We start from the raw sequence: 24,284 nt of genomic DNA, 5'->3' as shown, positions 1-24,284 counted from the left end.
AGATACTTCTGGTCCAATGTAGCCTGTGCCCACTCTGACACAGGGTTTGAGCTACTGTGAAAATAGGCACTTTTAAAGGCAGTATTTGGCCCAGGTTATTGCATTTCACTGTGCTCAGGGCAGTGAGGATGCATCATCAGATACATTAATTGTACTTCTTGGTTAATTGTGAGTGATGAACTTGTCCTATTTGCTCCTAAGAGAATTAAATGGTCACAGTCTCTCTCTTCCTACGTGGAAGAGCCAGATACATGTGTCTAGGGGAGCTGCTCTGCTCCTTGGCAGCCACTCTTTTTTGATCCGAGCTTGCAGTCTCATCAGGTCTTTCATTTCTGTATGCAGGAGGGAGAGGGAAGCAAACTCAAAGCTGCCTCTCTCACTAGTCTGCCCCTTGGTACTCCGTACGCTGCTCTGATTTGAAAGACAGCGGAAAAGTTGTACTTATTCCACGGAATCTAACAAAAAATTCCCACGTTGTTTCATTCAGTAGAAAACAAATATTCAAGTCCTTCCTTGACCAGATTCAGTCACCCTGAAAAGTCCTTTAATTTTACCTAAAAAAAAAAAAAAAGGATATAAAACTTGAGCCACAGTCAAAATAAAAAAAAAAAAACCCAGAAATTATTTTCTTTCATTTTCAACAAGACATATGAAATAATGCTCAGAAATAGCAAATGGCTAAAAAAACCTGTTTCTTCACACAGTTTTACAAAGGAAAGAGGAAGCAAATCCCATAGTCATACAAAAGTGGATTAGTCCCGACCCTGTGCAATGCTGGAGGCTGAGTAACCTTCTAGGTCTTCTTTACTTATCCCATCAGACCTATTTCAGGGTATTTGAGATAATTTTTAGCTAATTGTCAGGCACATGAGCAGCTTCTAGATGGGATCATGGAAGTGTCATCAGATGGAGACTCCTGTGCTTGATTCCTTTGTTCATAAACATCAAGCAAATACCAGTTAGATGAGGGAGAGGATGAGCCAAGTTCCTCTCACTTTGTCATTGCCAGAGGTTTTCTTGTGCTTTGGAAGGGAGGAGAAGGAGTTCTGGATAACAATTCTCACATGCACAAGCCAGCAGAGAAAACAATGATAAACACACAAAGGAAGAGACAGTTTTAGCAAGCTATGAAAACCACAGCAGTAGTGCTGCACAAGGTGGGTTGGGCATGCTTACGTCCAAAAATTAAGAGGCCTCAAGAGCTAAAAAATACTTACAACTGTTAATATATTACACAGCTCTCATCTGAACATCCTAAGCATCTGAATTTCCCCCATAGTGAGCTGCATTAAGTCTGCAGAGGAAACTTTGGCAGTAATGGCAGAGAAGCTGGATGCTCTTGGCATCCATCTTGACAAGTCTATTGTGCAGATGGGTTTGCAGAGCTGCACTGGGGACTGAGGAGAACAGTGGCCTCTTCTGAGGCTGGGCAAGAGCTGTGGCTCTCTACACGTTGTACAGTATCCGCTTAGGCCTCCAGCACAAAGCCCTCTGAGCAACGGAGCTGGCACCATGTTGCCTCTTTGTGTGAAGTCTGGACAGACACATCCAGGTCACTCGCTCCAGACAGCATTCACAACCTGTATTTTTGCCGTCTTCCAGTTCTCCAGGGGGGAGCTCAGCCCCTTGGCAGCAGCCCTGCCCTCGGCTGTGCTGTCTGCTGGAGCATGGCCGGAGCGTGTGGTAGTTCAGACACTTGGGAAGAGGCCACCATGTCCTGCTTGGATGTGATGTGCCTCACGCCATGGTGTCTTTTGAGTTCATTCAGGCACACGGCTCCTTCTTTACTGGCTGAAGAGAGACCCAAGAACAGGCTTTAACTGTAACTCACCCTCCTCTTCCTTCTCCTCCTTGATCCTCTAGGGGCAATGAATGAAGGTCATCCATGGCCAAGGCAAGTCTATGCTAATCTCCCTCTAGAGCCTTGGTGGAATTCAGCATCCATGTTCTGGGAAATAATAGGAAACAGATAATTGATCAGGAAAGGCTAGATTCTAGCAGCTGTGAAAAGGAGAGGCACATTTTACCCATGCCAGAGACAGAAAGGTGAGGGTTTCCCTCTGCACCCAGGCTTTTGAAACCAAGGTGCATAGGTTGGCAGACTGGAAGACAAAAGTCTGTGCAAAAAAACTAACAGGGAAAGACTACAGTGGAGGAAACACAAAAGCTCCAGGATGACATTTGTATAGGGTTAACACTCCTGGGGGAGTGACCCTGAACCTGACCCTAGGGGTCTTGGCCCCTCCTCAGGGGTGGGCCACACTCCAGGTGATGGTTAGCCCACTCCCCCCACTTCCTGTGGTATAAAAGACAGGAGTTCTCCTGTCTCTTCCTCTTTTCGCCCTCTTTCTCCCTACCTGCGTTCATGACCGCACACACACACTGATACTGCATACCAGCCACGAGGCAGAGACACCATCACACTACTCGGGTTGTATCCATCCCTGTTTTGTATTTTGCTGTTTTCCCTTCCTTATCCTTTGTAAACTCCCCTACCTCCAATCCCTTTTTCTAAGTTATTGTTAAACTTTTCCTTTTTTAACTTCCAAATCGAGTGAGATTGATTTATTGGGGTGTCCCTACCTTTTATCTCTCTCCCTGTCTTTTGGGGAAAGGAGGGGGAGGAGGGGAGGGCACTCTATAAACTCTATAAATTCTATAAATTGTCATTGGGTCTACCAAATTTATAAGAGTCTCTGGGAACCTGCATTTGAACCCAAAACAACATTCACACTCCTGGGGCAGCTCACTTCTGTGCATACTCCTTTGTGCTTGCTCTTGTGGCAGTTTTAGTAGATGCCCTTTTATGTATTTGAGAGGGAAAGAAAACCTGTCTGACAATCCATTCTTCTAGCAAATCTTTCGTTTTGTTTCTGAGGTCAGCTGTCCATCTCAAAAAAGACTTTTCTCTGTTGTCCTGGAGAGGGAACTGAAAGTGCACAATTGGCTGAAAAAGATGAACTTGCTGCAAGCAAACCTGACACCCTTTGCAACATCCGAGAGACTGGAAACTTCGTTTGTTTTGTTTCTACACAACCGATCAATTGAAACTAATCAATGAAACACTGAGGATTAGCATGTTCCTGCCTCCACCCCACTGACTCGTGGTGCTGCCTGCTCTGAACAGCAGATCTGAGCTGGTGCACGCTCTAATGTATAGGCAAGCATACTCTTCTCCAGTGAGATCTCAGGTTATCCTGCAGCCTTGTTTTGCCTCTCAGCAAGGAAAGACCAGTACAAAAAAGTCATCCCAGGTAAGATCATAGAATTGCAGAATCATAGGATCAACCAGGCTGGAAGAGACCCACAAGATCATCCAGTCCAACCTATCACCCAGCCCTAGCCAATCAACTAGACCATCACACTAAGTGCCTCATTCAGTCTTTTCTTGAACACCTCCAAATCTTCACTCTGAAAGCTCTCTCACTATGGTCATTTCCAACAACAACTATCCCACAATAGCAATCTGTGTGTTCAACTTCCTCATACCTTCTACCACATCTCTGGAAGGGCTCCTCAGAAGCATCACAAACCCACCCCCACAAAATTCTCTCAAGTCCCTGATAGAAACCTATTTTGTCCCCAGTATAATGCTCATATTGCCACACAACACACTGACATACACCTCTTTCCTTCCCTGTGTTCCTCTGTTTACCTGAGTCTGTGTATTTTCCTATGTCTCAACCTTGGAATAACAAATTTAAGGGTCTGCTGAGTAGCACAAACTAGCCCAGCTGCTGCTTCTTGTCCTATGGCAAGAGAAACCAGGAAAAATAACAGCAAGGTGGTGACTCATTAAGACGAGTAGCCTCAATAATTAGGCTTACTTAACTTTTCCAATTGTATAAACAACTGTGAAAAAAAAAAACAACCTCTTAAGCTTTTCCTTTTTTTTTTACTTTTTCCAGTTTCTCATCGAAATTGTCAGTACTGGGTCCTTGTCTCAGGCAAATTTCTTCTCTACACAACAGTAAATTCGTATAATGAAATGAAACATTTGCTTTGCCTATATTCTGATACTGCTATAGATCCACCAGCACCTCTGTGCTTCTGAGCAAGGAGGAGCCCAACTGCAGCTCTGCCTTGGTGCTGACACTGTTCCAGATGCTGTTGCTATAGGAAAAGGAAGAAAAAAGAAAAAAAGGCAGAACTGTCTAAGTCTTGAGTTCCTGAAAAATCTGTTTAAATCAGCAGGGATAGAGTCCAAATGCAAATTTCTCTCTGGATCTGACACTCAGTGACTGCATCTCTACCATTCACCACTGCATTCAGGTGCTTCTGCTTGAAGTTGGCACAGCCTCTTCTCTGCTACCCCTGCCATCAGCCCCTCTCTATTATTACCCCTACCTGCCCACTGACTACTGCCAGAGTCAGAGAAGGAGGCATGGACTAAGGGCAAGAGTTACCCATGGGGTTAAGAGAATGTGTCTGTAGGACAAGAGGCTGTCAGAAGGAGAGCACTTGGGAGACAGTACCTGAGGGACAGATGGGAAGGTAGCCTGAGAGTGATGGGGCAAAGAGACTGGGACAAGGACAAGGTGCCTGGTGAGATAGAGAGCAATTCCCAATGGCAGAGGGTGGAACAGAGAAGACAAGGAGCCAGGGAGGAAGACGTGAGAGGACTGGGCTGAAAAGGGGCTGAAGAAACCAAACTGGGAAGAGAGGAGAGCATCCTATCCCTGAGCAGAGCTTCATGCTACACTCTTATCTCAGTCCTTCTTCCTGAATTTCAGGCACACCAGGACCTTGCGTTCAACTTTGCCTTTTTTGAATTGCAAAAAGTCTTGGTACACTGCAGTGTCTAGGCACACTGGCAGCAGCTGTGGCTATTTAACTAGTGTTGGCCTGGAAATGGCTGCTTAGACCCCAGCAGGGCAACTACCCTGATGCCAGCTTTAAAGAAGCCCTACAGTAGACAGGACTTCAACAACCTGGCCTCCAGGCTGTTAAAGCTGCCCTATATCTCTCACTCCCCCTGGAAAAAAAGCCCCAGTGAGTACAATAGTATGGTGTTAAAAATGGAAAGTGCTTATGGAGAGAAATCAACTTGCTGTGTTACACAGTTGTATGTCCTGGAGTTCCTTTTGATGTAAATGTGTGAAATTACACATTTATTGCGAGATTCAAATGTAGCCATGGCAACATGATTATCAAACAGTTGCATATGGAAGTGTAAATCCACATAAATTTCTGGCTGCCAAGATTAAACTGCCCAGAGATAGGGCTCAATGTAGGCCAATCTCAGGCCCTACATGTCCTAAAAGAATCAGCTCTGCCTTCTGTGTGGGGAAAATGTAATTTCTGTGCATCCAAATGGTCCCCACTCAGCTGTTCTGACCGCCAAACAAATACTAGGAACACAGAATCACAGAATGGGTTGTTTTGGAAGGCAGCTTAAAGGACATCTGGTTCAATTCCCCTGCAGTTAACAGGGAAATCTTCAACTAGATCAGGTTGCTCAAAGCCCCATCCAGTCCAGCCTTGAACACGTCCAGGGACAGGGCACCCATAAATTCTCTGGACAACATATTCCAGTGCCTCTCCACCCTCACAGTGAAGAATTTCTTCCTGATAGGTAATTAAATCCACCCTCTTTCAGTTCAAGGCCATCACCCCTTGTCCTATCACTACATGCCCTTTAAAAAGTCCATGTCCAGCTTCCTTCTTTAAGCACTTGACGACTGTTAAATGGCCTCTTTGGAGCCTTCTCTTCTCCAGGATGAACAACCCCAAGTCTCTTGGGTCCTTGTAGGACAAGTGTTCCAGCCCTCTGATCATCTTCATGGCCCTCCTCTGGATCCATGCTAGCAAGTCCATGTCTTTCTTACACTGGGAGGCCCGGAGCTGAATGCAGTACTCCAGGTGAGGTCTCACAAGAGTGATGCAGAAGCACAGCTAAGGAAGTTGGTACCCTCAACAGAGATGCAGCATCATGCATTTTCCTGAACGCTGCTACATAAGGTAACTCTGTCTTGATGACTGCTTGAATCAAACTCCTTTGCTCAGCCTTTGCAAGAGAAAAGGAGAGTTCAGCCAGGAGCCATGTCTCTGAAGAGTGGGTTTAGATTGCACCTCGAGTAATCGTCAGGGTGTATTCATAGATTTACTGTGCAAGAAAACAGGTTGAGCAGCCATTGGCACTGTGCTCAGAGCAGCCAGGGCACTTCCCCACCCACAGTGCTCATGTGACAGCGATCTGGTGACATCTGAAGAGAGGACAAGCAAAGCTGGCATGTATTCTGCCTGCAAGAAGGAAAAGGCTGTGTGCTCTTACAGCTTCGAAATGGTGACCTTCCTTAGAAACAAGGCCTGCCAATACATTTTCCACAGCCACCAGTAAAAAGCTGAGCCGTAGTGTGGCAGCCAAGGAGACTCTGTCACAGTCTCCTGCCCTCCCTCCTCAACACAAGGCAAGCTCCAAAACCTCCCGTAACAGTGTCTGCATGTAGACTGCTCAGCTCAGTGTCCTGTTGTGTCAAGAGTGATGAGTCTATCATCAGGTGGACTGTGAAACAACCACAGAACTGTTATTAAAAGAAACAAAGCAAAGCAAAGCAAACCAAACCAAACAAACAACAATAAAGCAAAATGTGCCCCAGCACAGAAACAGGCCACTGGGGAGGAAATTTTTTTAAAGTTTTAAATAGACACCCAAAGTTTAGCAGAATTTGGCTGCAAATGAAATCAGACTGGTATAAGTGCACATATTTGTCCTTGTTTTGCTTCTTTTCAGAGAACTGAGGTGGCTCTTTCACTGAGAAACACAGAAGTAGGGCACACTCCTGCAGCAGGCACCTGGGAGGTATTCACAGCCCTGAGGTTTGGGTACCTGAGGTAGGAGCCCTGGCCTCCCTCTGCAGTCATCACAAAAGCAGGTTATCTCCACGACAACGTGGTGAGCAGCTTAGCCGGACACCTAAAACATCTGATGACAATGCCCTCAAGCTGTCACATAAGAATCCACAGGATGACTTCCTCAGTAGGATGTTTCTATAGCTTATTAACCTCTGATCCTTAATTCCAGTGGGCACATCTCTTGATTCCATCTCCAGCAAAGAGCTCTTGTAAGCACTTTGCAGAGTAGATTAGGCAGTGACACCTTCTTGGCACAGGTGGCACCTGGAACCTTCTTCTGCCACAAATACTTCTGGGGACTGATTAAATCCCTAGTAGCTTTCCCTCCTGCAAGGCAAGCATACCAGAGGTCCACCACACTCTGTGTTCCAGCCCTTCCAAATATGTGACCAGCTATCCTCCTTAGTTTTGAGGTTTCAGAGCAGAACCTCTTTACTTTTCCTCAGAGCATATTTTAATTAGTAACTGTTTCACAAGAAATTTTTGGCTTGAATAAAATGTAGGCTTTCATGGCTAAAGACAGCCCTTTCTTAGTAAACACAAAACTTTTGATTTGAAAGGTGACAACTATTTTTCCTGATTGATAAAAAAGAGAACTCCCCCAAGCTGTTTTAGGAAATTAATAAAAAATACTGCTGTGCTAATTGCTGCTACCCTAACAATTTTCCCACCAGCTCATGCCTGTGGCCATGCAGAACTAGGTAGTTCTGCACTGGGACTGGCCATTGCAGGCACCAGCAGATTTAAGTATCTGATGTGAATTATCACAAAATAAAGGCACCACAGCCCTGCTGTTAAGACTGCCCAATGCAGTGACAGGATTCCTAGGACGTGGAAGCGTCAAATCATCCAAGCCATGCTGCTGTGACATTTGCTTCCCAAACTTGGTCTCTGCTGCTTGAGAAAATGGAGCAAGGCCCTCTAGGAGAGAGAGAAAACTGCTGCCTGCATCTCCTGCTTCCCCTTGCTTGCACTGCCCTTTGTAGCCCTTTGATCTCTGTAACTGGAGAACACTAATGGGAGCACTAGAGTCTGAAGTGGCTTAAAGCCATTTTTTTATCGCTGGATTAGTGCTGGGAGGGTATGAAATCTGCCGGCGCTCGGCTCGGAGCAAGTCAAGAGCTCTCTGCTGCTCACAGACCGAGTGTGCTGAGCGTACCACGGCACAGCTAACTGCTTTTATGAATGGAGTTAAAACCAACAGATACTGTGAAGCTGTTGCAAAGAAGCTTTTTCCTTTTTTTTTCCTGATGTCCTCACTGCTTCGGCCAATATAAGCCAACAGCACTCTGAGCACTGCACAGCCCTGAACTCAAGGAAGTGGGCAGGAAAAGCAAAGCACAGGTTCCCTATCTGTTCTCTGCCTGCGTTTAGTTGAGCAATTACACAATTCCAGATCTCTGATTATTCCTGGCAAGGTTTATTCATCTCATGGGAGACTTCTGGAATAACATGGTGCTTTTGTAGGGAGTGTCAACCACGAGGCAAAGTTGCCTTCCAGATCTGATTTATTCCTTTTTTTTAAATATGTAAGTAATTGTTTCTTTACAGTTTGGTCTTTGACTTTTAATGACTCACATTTCTACCTTGTCAGCTTTCAACACAGGCCCTGCCCTCCCTCCCAGTACTACAATCCTCCCAGATCTCACCCACTGTGCCAGGTCACCCAGGGTGAAATCATCAAAGACGAGAATCCATTTTGTCATTGCCCTGTCCAGATGTTCTGCTTACAGGGGCTGCTTTTAGTGGAGGGGGGGGCTGCAGAAACTACAGGCATGGCAGTCAGCAGGCATCAAAACCAAGGTGCAAGCCTCCCTCTAGCACTTTCAAGTGGAGGTTTGTCTGTGCTTTACTATTTGAACAAATCCAGATAATCCAGATGCTTTTTCACAGAGACAGCAACAGACTCTGATTCCCAGCATTGCTTCTATGCTGAGTATCTCATTTGTGTTCCAGCCTCCTCTGGTGCAAAAGTGCTCTTCGAAATAAAGAGGGAGAAAGCCTAAACATTCATAAAACTAATGTTTTAGCCTTAATCTCAGTGAAATGACTGCAATTTTTTAAGAGGGTTTGGGGTTTTGTGTGTAACTTCACATCTCTCAAAAAAAAAAAAAAGTATTCGACTTAAGACAGGGAGCAATTAATGGAAAATTTCAGGCTGAATGCTTAAAGCATGGCCAGCTTGAAAAGTAATTGGAAACACAGAAAGAAAAGTGTTTGGCAACATAGGATAAAAGGTGCTATGGAAGTGGAGTCTTCTTTTTGATTACAAGCGCCCCTCTCTCTGTTATGTTAATTGTGTTCTGTCTGATCCCTTGACAGTTCATTATTTTTTTTGTCCAATTGCAGGCTGTTGAGTGCAGATAAATTTCAGGCTATTATGGGAACACCCTAGAAGTTTGTATAGAAAGGAAACTCTCTGTTTCCTGTATCATCCTTTTGGGGATCTTGAAAGAGTTCACAAAAGCCACTTAAGCAAACTTTCTTTGCTGGATAACGGAAGGAAAGGAAACTGTGAACAAGCAAACAACACTTAATTCCATGAGACAAGAGATACTCAGAGGTCATTAGAGAGAAAGTAAAGTCAGTGAATGGAGCACATACACATAGAGAAACTATCTTGCACTCTGAAAATACTGGGAATTTCTGAACCTGCATATGATTTCCAGCCTAAAAAAAGGTGTATCACAGAGCCCACCACTGAGGTAGGTGGTGAGACATCTGTCCCTGCAATGTGTTATATCTTTTTAAAGTTTTTTGTGGTTCTAATGATATTTTGTGAACTCAGTTGGAAATGGCCATGGATCACCTGAATGGCTTCACCTTCTTCCTGCCATTAAGAGCACAGTTGCCAGAGGTCTGCTACAACCAGCTGTGGATCTTTAGTCACGTGCAGATCAAAAGCAAAGGTCTGAGTGGCTCCAGGTTTTCAGGGGGATGGCTTCAGGAGCATAATTCAGACAGAGGGTCAGAGGCAAATGCAAGCCCTGGAAATATTGAGGACTCCAAAGACTTTCAAGTGGATTTTGTGGTATTTGATGTGAGTAAATTCACTTGGTGAAGAGACTTTGTATCTTCTTAAACCACAAGAAAACTTCTTGTCTAAGTTTGCAGTCAACAGAAAGGCACAGACCCATAGGAAGACATAGTTTGGTGAAATACTTCATTAGAAGAGCAGGGGAGGGAAAAGGGAGTGAAAGAGCAGCAGTAGCTCTCATTCTGGGAAGTGAAGTTCAAAACAAGCCAGAAAGGATGACATAAAGCCAGTATCATCTACAAAACATGCTCACAGCTCTGAAAAAGGAAGAGTTTCCACAGCAGGATCATGAAAGATCAATACAAAAGGCCCAGGCCATCTGACAGCTGATTGCCAGAACTGTCTATGAAGAGAAGACAAAATAAATTTCAGCTCGGTTCAATGCCCCACAGTCCCCAAATTCTCCTCTGAATTTCTCTAGCCACACTCCAGTCACAGCCTCACCAGACCACACTGAGAGGTGGTGAAATGTTGCTCCTCAGGGGGCAAAATATAAACTTCTAAAGGGAACATCATGGGCTTGCTTGGCATCACGAAGGGCAAGTGAATGACAAGGTGAACTATGGGGACAGCACTAGCAGGTCTTCAGTTCAAGTCTCATAGACGATAAGAAAAATCAGGAGGTGTCTGGTGTCTGCTCTGTGCCTGTTGTATTGTGAAGAGGGGATTTCTGTCTCCAAGGACACTGACCAGCAATTTTTGACAGGCATTTAAGAAAATATCAGTTGTGAAAATATTTTTTTCTGGCAGATTCTGCAACATACACTTCTGGTCTGACCAAAACCGCTAACAGGGGGGAAAAAAGAGCAAGGAAAATACAGGAAACATTTGCCAGTCGGAAAAAAAAAATACTTTCTTCAAATTGGGAGCAATCCATTCAGGACAGTTCTCGTTTCATTGGGACTGAGGAAGGCCTTTTTTTGGCAGAAACACATCTGATTAGTTGACAGGAAAAATCCAAACTCCTCAAAAACATTTCTCCTGATCTCTTCTCAAAGTTCTCCACAGCAACAGCAGTTCCCTAGGGAACTTGCTAAACTTCCCAAATAACCTATTGCTAGGAACCTGCTCTACTTTCAGTTTTACTAATTTCTGTATCTTAAGCCATAACCTCTTGAGTCTGCTCTCAAGGTTGTAAATAATCTCCATTCAAATCACTATATTCTGAGCTCCTGTTGCCTTTATGTGCTCTGGCACAGGTAAGTGCTCAGATGTCCTTAGGGAGAGGATCCATCTGCACTCAGCATAAATGCATTGCCAGTCCAGAAAAATGGGCTGGTACACATTCAATTCAATCCTATTCTGACATGTTCAAAAAATGCTCCCTGCTGCATTTTATTCACTAATAATAGGAGACGGGGGGGACCAAACTAAACCAAACCAAAAACAAAACAACAACAAAAAAAAGCCCAACCCCACACCAGTAACACAAAATTTTTGATCCCACCAAAGCAATGCTGAATCTTTGAGGTACTTAATTTAGGAGCTTAGTCATCAGGCTCCCTTTATAAATAAGGAAAGAAGCTGCTGAACTGATAGGATTGTCCAAGAAGAGCAGCAGGAAAGCACATCTCTGTGCTGTTGAAAGGGTATGTCACACATATAGCTCTAAAAAGGACCAGTGCCACCTCCAGGTCCCCCTCTAGCAGGTTACATTGTAGCCCTGGGAAGACTTGGGAAGTGTGGGAGGAAGATGATGAAATTGCTTAAGAAACTAGAAAGTGCTGCTGATTTTATAGGGGTCAGAAGTGAGAACTGGAGGGTGACTGATCCTAAAAAAGACAGTATTATTTGGAAGGGCCTGGCCACTACCTGCCAGCCTTCACAAGCTGAAACAAGGCTTCGGACTGTCATATGAGTCAGTCAGCATGATTTATCCAGCAGAAAACTATTCCTTTCTTAACACAGGGTTTCCCATCAAATTGTCTGTGTGAACAAACTCATCCTGAGTGCACATGACTGGTGGATGAAGAGGAAAAGTTGCTCCTTTTGGGACCAAGTAGTTTTTACATCCTTTCAGCCGTAAAATGAAACTAACCCCTAAGAACAGCAGCGTGCAGTATCCACACTGTGCTTCAGGCAGAGAAATTTCAAACACTACATGAAAATTGATGATTGGAGTGATATTCAGTTCTAGGAAAAGGGAAAATTGTTGAGCAGAATTGTTTTGAGGGGGGTTGGACTACATGATCTTTTGAGGTCCCTTCCAGCCCCTAACATTCCATGTGATTCTGTAATTCCCCAAATGACAAATCTACCACTTTTCACCCAATCTTTAGTGGGGAGAAGCGATTAAAATAATGTTTTAAAATCTCAGTTGTTTTGCTGGGGAGTTTATTTCCACTCCAATTAACTTTGGACATTGGAAATGCACTTTATTTTATCCTAAATGTTTCAAATTGCTTTCATATGAAACACTTTGGGGTCTGAAGTTGTTTGGTTGTGTTTGGAAATTGAAGCAATTAGACTAAAAAGTATTCACCTAATTCATTTCAATGTCTTGGTCACAACTACAACAGTCTGCTCAGGGTTATTCTTGAAACTTGGGTTGCTTAAGTCATTTAAATAGATTTCTATTCCAGAAACAAAACAAGAGCCAACAATTTCACAACTAAAGGCTCGAGGGCTATAAAACTTGGCTTCACCTAAGACTCTTAACATTGTTTTTTATTATCTTAATCACTAGGTTCTTTACATACTAATTTTCCATCCCATTGCCAACTACTGCCAATCCAACTCACTTTTCCATCGCCCAGGTGAGTGTTACTCATTTTTTCAGGGGAATGTAAAAAAAAACCTGAATATAGTCAGCACAACAGCATCTATTTTTTGCAACTGCTTGTGGACTTCTGCTAACACTGAGTCATAGCTGCAGAAGTCACTAGCCTAGGTGTAGCTCCTTCTATGTTGTTTCCTAAGATTTTCCAAAACTAGAGAGAATGCTGCTGGTTTTCCAGATGCTGTTCTGATGACACAGGGACACAGAATATTGCAATTGCCAATTAGCTACGTGACCGACTAGGCAAAGGCATAGATGAGGTAAATCACAACACATGGTTGTAACAGGCCTTAGCAAAGCAAAGATTAAAGCAAGTCCTCCAGGAAAGTTATAGAGGCTTCAGGTCCCATCTGGGTGATCAAAATAGATGTGCTCACTAACACCTGCACAGTTTGAATGCAGATGTAGCTAAAAGGCTGCAAAACAAGAAGGCAACATGAACAGAGATAAATGTCCAGTTAACTAGAGGTCATGTTTCAGTGTCTAGAGCTACAGACCAGGCACTTGTGCTGGAACCAGATAAAATATGGTATTTTATTCTGCACTGGCCCAGCCCAGCTGGCTATCATCTATAAACGTGGAGAGTTCTTCTCTGGAGACTTTCAAAACCTGGCTGGATGTGTTCCTGTGCAGCCTGCCCTAGGTGATCCTGCTTTGGCAGGGCAGTGGGACTAGATGATCTCTAGAGGTCCATTTCAACCCCAAACATTCTGTGAACTAACCCATGAAAAGTTGTGTTATTACAAGAAAGCATTAAAGAATGAAGACCTCTCAAGTGAAACTTGAGTGAAGTTTGCTTTCCAGCAGGAAGCTGTGTAGCCAGAAAACTAAGTAATCTTCTTTTGCATCCACCAGTGTAAATTGACAATAATACTGGCAAGTGTTCACCAGGGTAAGGCTAAGAAAAGTCACTTGGAAAAAAAAAAGTCACTTGAAAATAATTTCAGATTTAACAGCCTCTTGCATTTCAAACTTTGGCTTGGGATTTTGGTTCTTTGCAAACCAAATAGGATTAAAATGTATCCATTTTGCAATTTGGCTTTTAGCAAAAGTAGAGAGACCAAAGCAGAAATATTCCTGTGTAGCAGTGGAAACCTTATAAATATCACAGTCATGGTTTAGCATAAGACAGCTCAGAAGGAAAACTGACTAATCTGAGCTTATTGCCCGGGCTGTGAGAAACAGAAAGAGTAAACTGCATAAAACCCCAGAGATTCAAGTCTCTCCACTGCAAGGGACTGACTTGAGTGGGCCCTGCAGTTCTCAAATGCTATCTAGCAGCATTTTAAGTGCTCTTGGCACTTAAATGGGGTCTGAAACCCATAGCTCTTGGGGGCCTGTCAAGTCATCCCATGTCGACTACAAACTGCATTGGAGCTTAATTCCTCAGAGTTTTATTATGAAGATAATTATAGATCACATAAATTCAAGAGGCAGGATAATTTTAATACCACTTTTTAGCTGTGCAAACCAGGAAAATAATGATAGGGAACTCTCATTTTTCAAGGCATCAGCTCCTGATGAGACCTCACAAGTGGCAGCAGCAGCAAACACATCGTACAGGCTGTATTAGCATCTTGCCAATTTAAGTGCTGTTGGCTTGAGCCTCAACCATGAGCCATTGATCTTCCGTGTGGGGATGGTGTGGGAATGTATCCAGTGTTTTTACTCCAGGTTTCAGTCCAGGAGAAAGGCAAAGAGACCCTATACACACACAAGCCTGTTAGCTTAGGACTGTTGACATTGCTCTAGGGTAACAAGAGCCAGCTGGCTCCAGGAGGGTAAACTCTGGGCACGAGACAGGGCAAAGGGCTGGGTCATGCTCTGTACCTCCAGGTCCTGTCTGAAGTCCTTTTGCTCTCAGAATTCAAAGTCAGTCTTGGCTACCACAGGAAACATAAACTAACTAGCAATTCCACCTGTGTGAGTGCCAGTCACAAACTCAAAGGCAATGTCTCACTGTCCATAAGCCCCTCCTAAGACTCATCTGAAACCAGACAAAGTATCTTTGGTTGGCTTGCTGCAAGCCTACGGCCCTCATCCAACAGGCAGCTACAGAAACATCCCAATGCTTCTAGGGGAAAAAAATAAAAAGCATCAAGGGACATGGGCCATTTTACACAGTCATTAAAGTTCCAGCTTTATGACAGCATATGTTGGAGAAGGGTGAGAGGAAGGATAAACAGCAGTTTCAAGCCCAGATCATAGGTTTCCCATCAGATATCTCACCCTTTGTGAGAGATACTCTGGGGATAAGTTGCAGGCCAAATGAGTAAAAGTTGAGACTCATTTTTCACATCTTGTTTACAAGTGTCCTGGCTAGGAGACCTCACCTAAACTTACGGGTGCTCGTATTTACTTCAAGCCTAGCCTCAAGCTTCCCAAACCCATGACCACTCCCCATTAGGAGAAACCTCTAAGAGGTCAAACTTCATTAAGCCTGAAAGTGAGTCAAAACAATCCTGTGAGCTTTTGTCCAACAAGGTGAAGAATTACCTTTTTTTTTTGCAAGTTACAGCTTTCAAGGGTTTAGGAGCCCCAGCAGCCTCATGAGGCTTGGATAATCTGGGAGTCCCAGCGTTTCATATAAAGCAATTCACACTAGATCTGAACACTGGCAAACACTCAGCTAAATCCATTATCGCATGATAATGCTCAAACATTTCATTAATTCCTAACCAGCTGTCCTCTGCTCCCTTACCCCTTTCATCATACAAATATTTCTTCAACTGTCTGAGGGAGGGGAGAGGGAGGATCAGACACAGCCTCGTAAAATTCCTTCACCCACTTTGCTTGCGGCAAGTTATTTCTTTTGACACGCATGTAAAATAATAGTGGGGGTGTTGTTTGTTTGGCTTGGCTGGGTAGTAAATTTTCATAACAATTTTGTAAGCCAAGTACCTGTGAAATGGAGTAGGGAGAACTCAGGCAGCTTGTTACTGATCCTGAGTCTGGTTAATTAATGTATCTTATTAACTAGGGAAGACCCCTTGCTCCAACTGCTATGCCAAAACTGAGGGAAAGGCTTTTTGTGCAAGATATTGGTCTGCAGTATTCAGAGGTCCCATAGATTTTTAAGTCATTGCCAAACAAATCAGTGGAAGCAAGCATAAGGGACCAGCACGTTAGGGGTTTCTAAAACTACATGACTCAGAAATAGATACAGGCATAACCAAGAGTCCTCGAGAGAGATTTTAAGGTCACTTCTGGATGCTTTCTTTAGAGAAAGATACCCTGGGGATATCACTGAAGTGGCTTAACTCACTACACATCAAGCTGAGGAACAAGACTAGCAAATACTACCCTGTCGAGGGATCTGCTCAAGGCAGACCCTCCAAACAGAAGGAGAGCAAATCTCCATCCTGGCACTCAACCACAGTTTAGGTGACTTTCTCAGAGTCCCACAAACATCAGTGCATCTCCCAGGGTAACGTAGCACACGTCTGGACAGCACATCAGTCTCCTGACTGACACTCAAGCCTCCCATGCCAAGACTTGAGGATACATTTATTTATTATGGGTTAAATATTTGGAGTTGAGTAAGAACCTCAGAGGGAAAAGGTGGGTCTGCTTCTCTGGATTATTTTTCTTCCACCCCCTCACTCTCATTATGAAAAGCTGGGTTTTTGTAAACTAAAATATTTTCTAGAAAATTACCCTGACTCTAGGCTCAGCTCAGGGCTAACAGCTCTCAAGTGAAAATCAGATGAGGAAATACAATGGAGAAATATCTGGACATGTCTGGACGTTGCCAAAACAGGTCTAAAATGTCAGGGTGAGGAAAAGACCATGCATTGCGACAACAGCATGCAGCAAAAGGACCCAAAACCAGAAGGGTTTTTTCTTTTTCTTTTTTTTTTAAAGGGAAGTGAACACATGTCAGGGAGCCCAGGCTGCCACAAATTTATGGGTAACACAGAGCACATTTTAAAGTAGTAACTATGCTCCTACCTTGAGACCTCTACTCAGTGATTTCAATTGTGTTAGGATCTCAAATAATTCCTGCTAAAGTCTTTTCTCTTACCATGAGTCCTCAGATTTTTCTACTACTATATATACAGGTATATTTTGGGTTTACTGTGGAATAAACTTTAATGTTTTATTAAGCTATACTACGTACATTTGGTTGTGATATGATGGATGTTGTTTCACTGTCAAGGGTAGCTGTTACATGAGGTTGTCATCAGGATGGTAGTTTTATCTTTACCATTTGGACAATTAAGGGAATTATTATACTATATTTTTTCAAAAAGCTAGCAAAGTCATTACAATATTTATAAACAGCAGTAGTATGTCAAAAAAAGCATCAGACCTTGAACAGACTTTGGAATCCTCGCCAGAGGACAGTTAATATAGTGAGTTGTGCATGGTTGTGGTCATGCATGCTTTTCAATCCTTGGTTTGAATTAGCCTAAAAATCGATACATATTGATAACAGCATTCTAGAACAAAAGACTGCCCTTTTTTTCTTTCTTCATGGCTTGCAATCTCAGTGCTTTTGTCAGATTCATGACTCACATTGCTTTTTAATAGTGTGTAGATGTGTGCAGTTCTTCCATTTTGCCTTTTGTGGTTTTCCTTCTTCTAAAGTCTGGTATGCTCCATGGTTTGTTTATTCATGAGCTGCAGAGAAAGAAGTTCACAAATTTAAAAAAAAAAAAAAAGGTTTGGAATATATAGTTAACAGTGTGTCAAGAAACAGCCAACAATTACACTTATGCAATAAAATGTGCATTTTTACATGCCACTCACTACTTTATGCATCCCTAGTTTACGTAAGTAATGAAAATTAAATATTACACTACTCTGCCCAATGTAGTCAGCACAGTTAAGGCAAGGAGACGTTAAGTAATCTGGGATAAATCCCATATGCCTGCTCTAAAAATATGTGGTCTTTTGTGGGAAGTTTGCAGGGGGTGCTTACAATGTGGTAGCATTGTGGCTTCAGTGAGGACCAAAGTATACAATCGCTGCAAGCTGCATATGAATTGCAGCATATTGTGGACGTGACAAATGCTAAATGCCCTCTTGCACAGAGCAGGTGATGATGACCTGGTGTGGTGCACTGTTGAAGCACCAGGCTGTAGAGAGGAAGTAGAGCAGTAGAGGCAAGGTGGGGAGGCAGGATGAGACCTCACACGTGGCCAAACCTGAGGAAAAAGGCACTACTTTTCCTCATGTAAACTACCAAGACTGGCATTAACCGATGCACTTCAGCACCACATCTATGCATCTTTCAAACACCTTCAAGAATAAGACTTTGACCACTCCCTAAGCAGCCTGTTCCAGGGTTTGACAACCCTTTCAGTGAGGAATTTTCTTCTGAAGTTTCCCTGGTGCATCTTGAGGCCATTTCCTCTCATTATATCATTGCTTACTTGGGGAAAGAGATCAACCTCCACCTCAGTCCAATCTCCTTTCAGGTAGTGCAAGGTCTCCCCTCAGCCTCCCTCTCTCTGCATGAACAACTCCAGTTCCCATAGCTGCTCCTCACCAGACTCATTCTCCAGACCCTTCGCCAGCTTTGTTGCCCATCTCTAGACCTGCTCCATCACCTCACTGTCCTTGTAGTGAGGCCCAACATCGGAACCCAACACTCAAGACGTGGCTTCACCAGTCCTGAGTACAGGAGGCAACCACTTCCCTTGTCCTCCGGGCCACGCTAGTCTTTAAACAGGTAGGGAAGGACGTCCACCGCGGTACTTTGCAAGCTGTTCCCTTGGAACACTTGCCACACTTGGCGCAACCCTGAGCCGTGTCACTGCGAGACCGTGCGGCGAACAGGGGCTGCCCCGGCGTGCGCGGATCAGGTGCCGCTTCCAGCCAGCCTCGGCGCCTCAGCGAGCTCTCGTCCCGGCCAGGAGCCTCTCTTCGGCCAAGGCAGAGGTGCGGCCAGGCTCGCCCTTCACCCGACACTAGGAACGGCCGCTACACCTGCCTCAGCCCGGACAGCCACCCACCGCAGCTCCCCTCCCGCGGAACCGCCGGGGGCTGCTGGCGCCCGGCACCCCTGCCCCTGGGGGGATGCCTGATCGACCCCGTAGCCCGCTCGCTCGTCACCCTAGCAACGCCCCCCGCCCCCCGGGCCACTCCTCCACTGCATATTCATGACCCCCGGCGCGGGGAGGGGGCGGAAGCGGAAGCGGGAGACGGTTTCCGAGGAGCCCGGTATAAAGCGGCCGCTGCTGCCCGGTGTCGCCTGCCGCTCCTGCCGCCGTGAGTGACCTCACCCCTCCTCCTTCCCCCCACCCTCCCCGCCGGCCGTCGCGGCCACCTCCCGGCACCGCCGCCTCCCCCGCCGCACGGAGCTGGTCCCGGGTGCAGGGGGAGACCCGGGGGCAGGTAAGGGAGCTGGCGGGTTACAGGTCTCGGGTCGGGGAAGCGGGCACTTGGTCCCGGGAGGGAGGGCGGCTGAGCTGTGAGTGGTGTCTGCAGAGTGAAGGAAGAGTATGACCTTAAAGGAGCCGTTGGGGGGCTCTGAGGGGAGGGAGAGGAGTGACTGGTGAAGTTGAAGGAGGGTTTGGGGGTGAGGATTGTGAGGGGCTGGCAAAGGTGAGGGAGGGAATGAGGAAGGTGAGAGGCTGAAGGTGAGGGAGGTTTTGGGATGAGACAAGATGCTTATGAGAGTGAGGGGAAAGAATGTGGGGATGAGGAAGGTGAGGGGCTGTCGAAGGTGTAGAAGAAGGGTTTGAGGCAAAGGAGGTAAGGGGGATTTGAAGAGCTGTGGGAGGGAGATTTGGGTGGGACTGAAGGCAAGGAAGGGCTGGGAATCTTTTGCGTTAAGGAGTTATGGGGTCAGAAGAGTGAGAAAAGGATGAGGAGCTTTGGGATGAAGGGGATGGGGCATGTGGGACCTGTCAAAATGGGAAGGCAATGAAGTGCTTGAGTGAGATATGATGTTAAAGAGGAGGGGAAGGGCATCAGAATTGAGGTGAGAGAGACATGGGGCTTCAGAGGTGGAAAACCAAAATCGTTCAGCTCTGTGGTGAGGACAAAGGAGATGTAGGGCTGCAGAGGTTGGGGAAAGATGAGAAATTAATATTAGGATTGGAGAAGCTTGGTCGGGGTATTCTGGGATAATAGGTACTAATGAAGGGAAGATGGGATGTGAAAAAGGTGTCTGCATGCCCCTTTGGGATTATGTTGGCGGGTGAGTATGCTGGAAAAGGACTTGGCAAAGGGACTAAAGGTGGAAATTAGTGTAGTTTTTCAGACTGCTGAACTTCACCAGTCTTCCATTTGAATAATTCCACAGTTAATCTGTAGCCTGATCTTTATCATAAAACAATTGAGACTCATCTGACTTAGTCTGTGATGGGGAGAGTTCTGGAGGAAGAAACTACTTGACACTTAACTCTTAAATCTACTGTGAAAGCTGTAGTTATCCTGAAGATCATGTTATCAGTGATTTGTCCTAATTTAGCACCTTAGCAGGTGCAGAAAACATTTAACCTTGAAAAATATTTTCCCTGTGGGGTAATGTTCTATGGTAGTGATTGGCCTCCAGTATTCTCTGTGTATAGAGGGAAAAAAAGAGAAGAAAAAGATCTAGCCAAGGCTCTGACTTGGCACTCGGTGCAGCGAGTGAATCAGTGTTGCTAGGGCTTGGCTAATGCAGAGAATTGCAAATAGGAAAGGATAGGAAAGGTATTGCAGGATGTTGAGTGTTGGACAGAGGAGATTTCTTCAGGAGAGATGCAACAAGAAGCGAACCTTTATAGTCAGGCAGCATGGACAAATAATTGCAACATTATGAGGATTCATGAGAAGAAACTGCACTGTTACAGTACATATCCTTAGTGCTCTGTGAAAAATGCTCCAGTGTGATCTGCATCATGTTCCACTGCCTTGATCAGACAGTGCTACAAAAATATTTAATGAAATATGGTTTGGCAGGCACTTGAGTTCAAAGGAAGAGCTGAGGAATATTTTGTTTTCCTCAACAAGTCAGGCTTTTTCGTGGATATCTGGCAGAAGTTGTTGCTGATGTGATTGCAGTGACTTAGCTTGTGTATGCTTCTTCCCCCACCCCAGTATTGCAAAAGACAAGGTTGTTCTTGCTTGGTTTAATGACCATACTGGATTGATAATGTTTGACAGACCTACTTTTTTCCCTTCCTAAATAAGTATTTCCCAAAAAAAGATTAAAGTATGTAGTTGACACTGGCTATAAAGTCTTCCAGAATTATTTTTACTGTGTGCTTGAAAAGCTCATGCTACCTTAAGCTCCTAACACTTCATCTAGTAGTCTCTGAGGCATCCAAATGAGTTCCCATGCCTGTCAAAGGTAGTGACAGCTGCTGTCTTGGAAGTGAGAACTTCATTCCTATATTAATGAGATTAAGTTAGACATTTAAGGGAGCTTTCATGACAAAATAACAATTTCCATGATGTAAGAGACGGGATCAGTAGAACAACTTCTCTTTCAGTTAGCTATTTGTAATATCAGAGGCCAGTGTACATGGGTTGGCTCATGCCTCTCTAAGCAAGTAAATGATAGCAGTTCTTGCACTCAATTATGTATGACTGAAGCATCTTAAAATTGAAAACGTATGGTTCTATAGATAACCCTCTTGCATAATGCCTGCTAACTCCTGCTAGAACCTGCTGCTCTCTGGGAGTTCGTTGCTGAGAAAGGAATGAGCAGTATCTGCTGACAGTGTCTTGTTGGGATGCTATGGGGGCTACTTGCAGTTGAAAGTAGTCCTCTCCCTCAAAGTTAAAATATTTCACAATTCAGTTTGTGTTTTAAATACACTGGTACTGCCTTTAGCCAACAAAGGGTATTTTCTGCTGGAGGTGTCCTTCATTAGTGGCACTAGTGGTTAGAAGACTGATATAGTGAGCAAACATGTTTGCTGCTTCTGTGTCACATTACAACAAAATTCATGAGGTGCAACTTTTGTTCACTTGGCTTTTCTGTGGAGCAGCAAGTGGAATATTTACAAGGCTTCCAACCAACCATGGAGTAACTGGGACTGAAACAATGCACATGCTTGTACATCTAAGTACATGTGACCCTAATTTTTCACACTGAGGCAAATGTGTAGCCTATTTAAGGAGCTTTCTGAAGCAACTCCCTTTTATTATGCTGTGTGGAAATAAATATATGCTCTGAAGAGCTTAGAGCAGGCTCAATTTGGACCCATCTCCCAGGGCTGTGACCTCAGAGGTTAATTACCTTTAAACTGACTCCAGTTCCTTTACACAGTAGCATTTGATCTTGTCTGGCTTAATCTGTAAACTTGGCCTATGATGTGCTGCTGTCATTTTTAGTTGAATACTGATGACTTCAAGTTCAATTTTCTAGAGTGGGTAGTCTGTTTTGCCCACAGTATATGGACATCTCTACTTGCATCTTAGGCAGAACCACTGAAATACTTTCTCACAGTCCATCACAAGAAGCTGCGGATAGCAGTTCTTTTAGAGTTTAACCCCCTGCTGTAACTCCTAACAGAAGTTGTCACCCTAAAAATATTTGCATCCAGTGATGAAGCAGCATGTTGAGCAGCAGGGCACATGTGGTGGTGTCATACCTGAGATAAACAAAATCTTCACTTGCACTTCAGACTGACTTTAATGGGATGGTTAGTGTGAATGCATGCTGAACAGAGTCAAAACTATGAGTTAAGTGGGGCTTTTCAGTTGATCTGCCAGGAGAGCTACTGTGGAAGTGCTGAGTCTGTCATGTGATGGAAGGGGAAGCTTTAGTAGCTTGCAGAGTGACTGGTAGCACGAAGAACTGTTTGTACTTCATTTTGGTTTTGCAAGGATCAGTCCCATGACCTTTACCTGCAATATCTACAAGATGCCAAGCTGTGACCTATTCCAGCCACTTGCATAAGTTTATCAAAACTACGCTGACGATGGCACAGCCTCGTGCAGGGTTTCCATTAGAAGCCTTAAATGATGTGATAACTATTTTGGTTCTTGAACATGCAGAACATTGTCAACCTTATTAAAAAGCTTCTACTCAACAGTGTGGTCAGTTTGGGGAATAGAGTGCAATGGCTTAGTATACCAGTGCTTGGTATAAGCATTGGCTTATAGATAACACTTGGCTTAGTACACCAATGCTAAACTCAACAATGTTTGAAACAGTACTTTCCCTAAGCAGAGCATTCCTCTTGCCTGGTAACTGCTTTAATGAGTTCAGTACTTTATGGCAGTCATGTGCGTTTAAGTTGCCCTAGAGAAAATACAAAGGATTCTGGCAAATTCAGTTGCTAGAAAGCTGAAGCAGAATGCCTGCTGAAAGCATGAGTGACACCATGGTGTAACTTGACAGAGCTGGTGTTTCAGTTTGAGAATGGTGTTCCAGACAGGAGATCCTTGACAGACCAAAAATGAAGCCTAGAAGCAGAGGCAGTTAAGCTGTGGAGCTGTGCTGTGAACTAAAGACTTCACATGCTTTGGGTAAGCTACTGCTGGTCAGGTGACTGTTTTCTGGTCAGCAGCTTATCAGTTACCCACATATCTTCCATTTGGGTCCCAGCCCTATATGAAGTAACCACCCAAAACTTCCACTAGTAAAGGGCATAATGTCCTCCAGTTGGGACTGTGAGGGTCTCTTGAATCCAAGTGCTAATTATCCTGAATAAACTGGTTATTCTGTCATACTTCTGTATCACAGTTCACTTCTCCAGGTGCAGTAAGATACTCTGCGTAAAAAAAAAAGATGAGTTCATACTATTAAATGTAGGCTCTGATAGAGTTGCTGAAGGCTGAATTTGCCTCAAGTTAAAAGCTGAAATTTAGGCATCTCGTTGATGTATTCAAAGCACTGCAAGGTGTAATTCACTGGGCACTTGGTGTGCTATGAACTGCCATCTTAGGGAGACTGGCACACAGTAGCTTAATTAAAGCCCCTTAGTGCTGGTGTTTCCAAGGAGTGTTCTGAAGTCATTTAGACTGCAAGTGGCATGCTGCATTGTAACAACTTGGGAGAAGTAGCCAGGTTTTCTCATCAAACTTGCTCTTGGCAAGTGACTCTGGCAAATGTCAGGACACAAGATTTTTGTTGGGTAATGATTTCGGCTGGCCTAGAAGATGCTTCTGACCTCTGTTTGGCTCTCACTGCACATAGTCTGCTTGAGCACAAATTGCACTATAAAGGTAATAGGAAGTTGGTCTCCATACTATGGTGAACTAACAAAACTCTCAAAACCCCAAAGACTCGGTTTCCAGGATTCCCATCCATGAAGGAGATAGGTTACTGTAGTCCCTATAGCTTGAGGACATCTGCCTGGTTTGGTGCTTTAGACTTGGCTAGCAGTCTCTTTTAGTGTTACATGAAGACTGATCTGGGGGCCTGAGGTGCTGAGGGAGTGGACTGAGACCTACTTTCCTTGCGAGGCTGAGGCTGTCAGTCAATAGCTGCTACTCGTGTATCAAGGCATAAAAGGGTAGGAGGTAAACAAAACTTAGCCCTAAGGAATAGTCTGAGAATGCTTTTCAAAACCTTAATGTGTAAATAGCAGCAGGAAAGCGCTACTCCTGAACTGTTTTGCTAAACTATATCCAAGGTGGATTTTATCAGTATTGTTGGGAAAACAAGACTGGTTCTCTTAGCAGAGCGCTGAGTTTCCTCATCTTGTTTTAAATGAGATCTCT

General features: G+C 44.3%; 1 protein-coding gene across 5 annotated transcripts in view; it reads left to right on the top strand.

The window, feature by feature from the left end:
- Nucleotides 1-24,284, top strand: part of SLC45A4 (solute carrier family 45 member 4) — an 89,191-nt gene that overhangs the window by 3,659 nt on the left and 61,248 nt on the right. For 2 of the 5 annotated variants that reach the window (XM_064154382.1, XM_064154383.1), the window contains exon 1: nt 18,895-19,013. The exons of 2 other annotated variants lie outside the window; for them this stretch is intronic. The gene's annotated coding sequence lies outside the window, so the exon portion shown is untranslated. One more of the 5 variants, XM_064154384.1, reaches the window with a different exon arrangement.

This window comes from Pogoniulus pusillus, chromosome 14 (assembly GCF_015220805.1).
Source record: "Pogoniulus pusillus isolate bPogPus1 chromosome 14, bPogPus1.pri, whole genome shotgun sequence".
NCBI lineage: Eukaryota > Metazoa > Chordata > Aves > Piciformes > Lybiidae > Pogoniulus > Pogoniulus pusillus.
The sequence above is the reverse complement of the archived record's forward strand: the minus strand, read 5'-3'. Positions and strand labels throughout refer to the sequence as shown.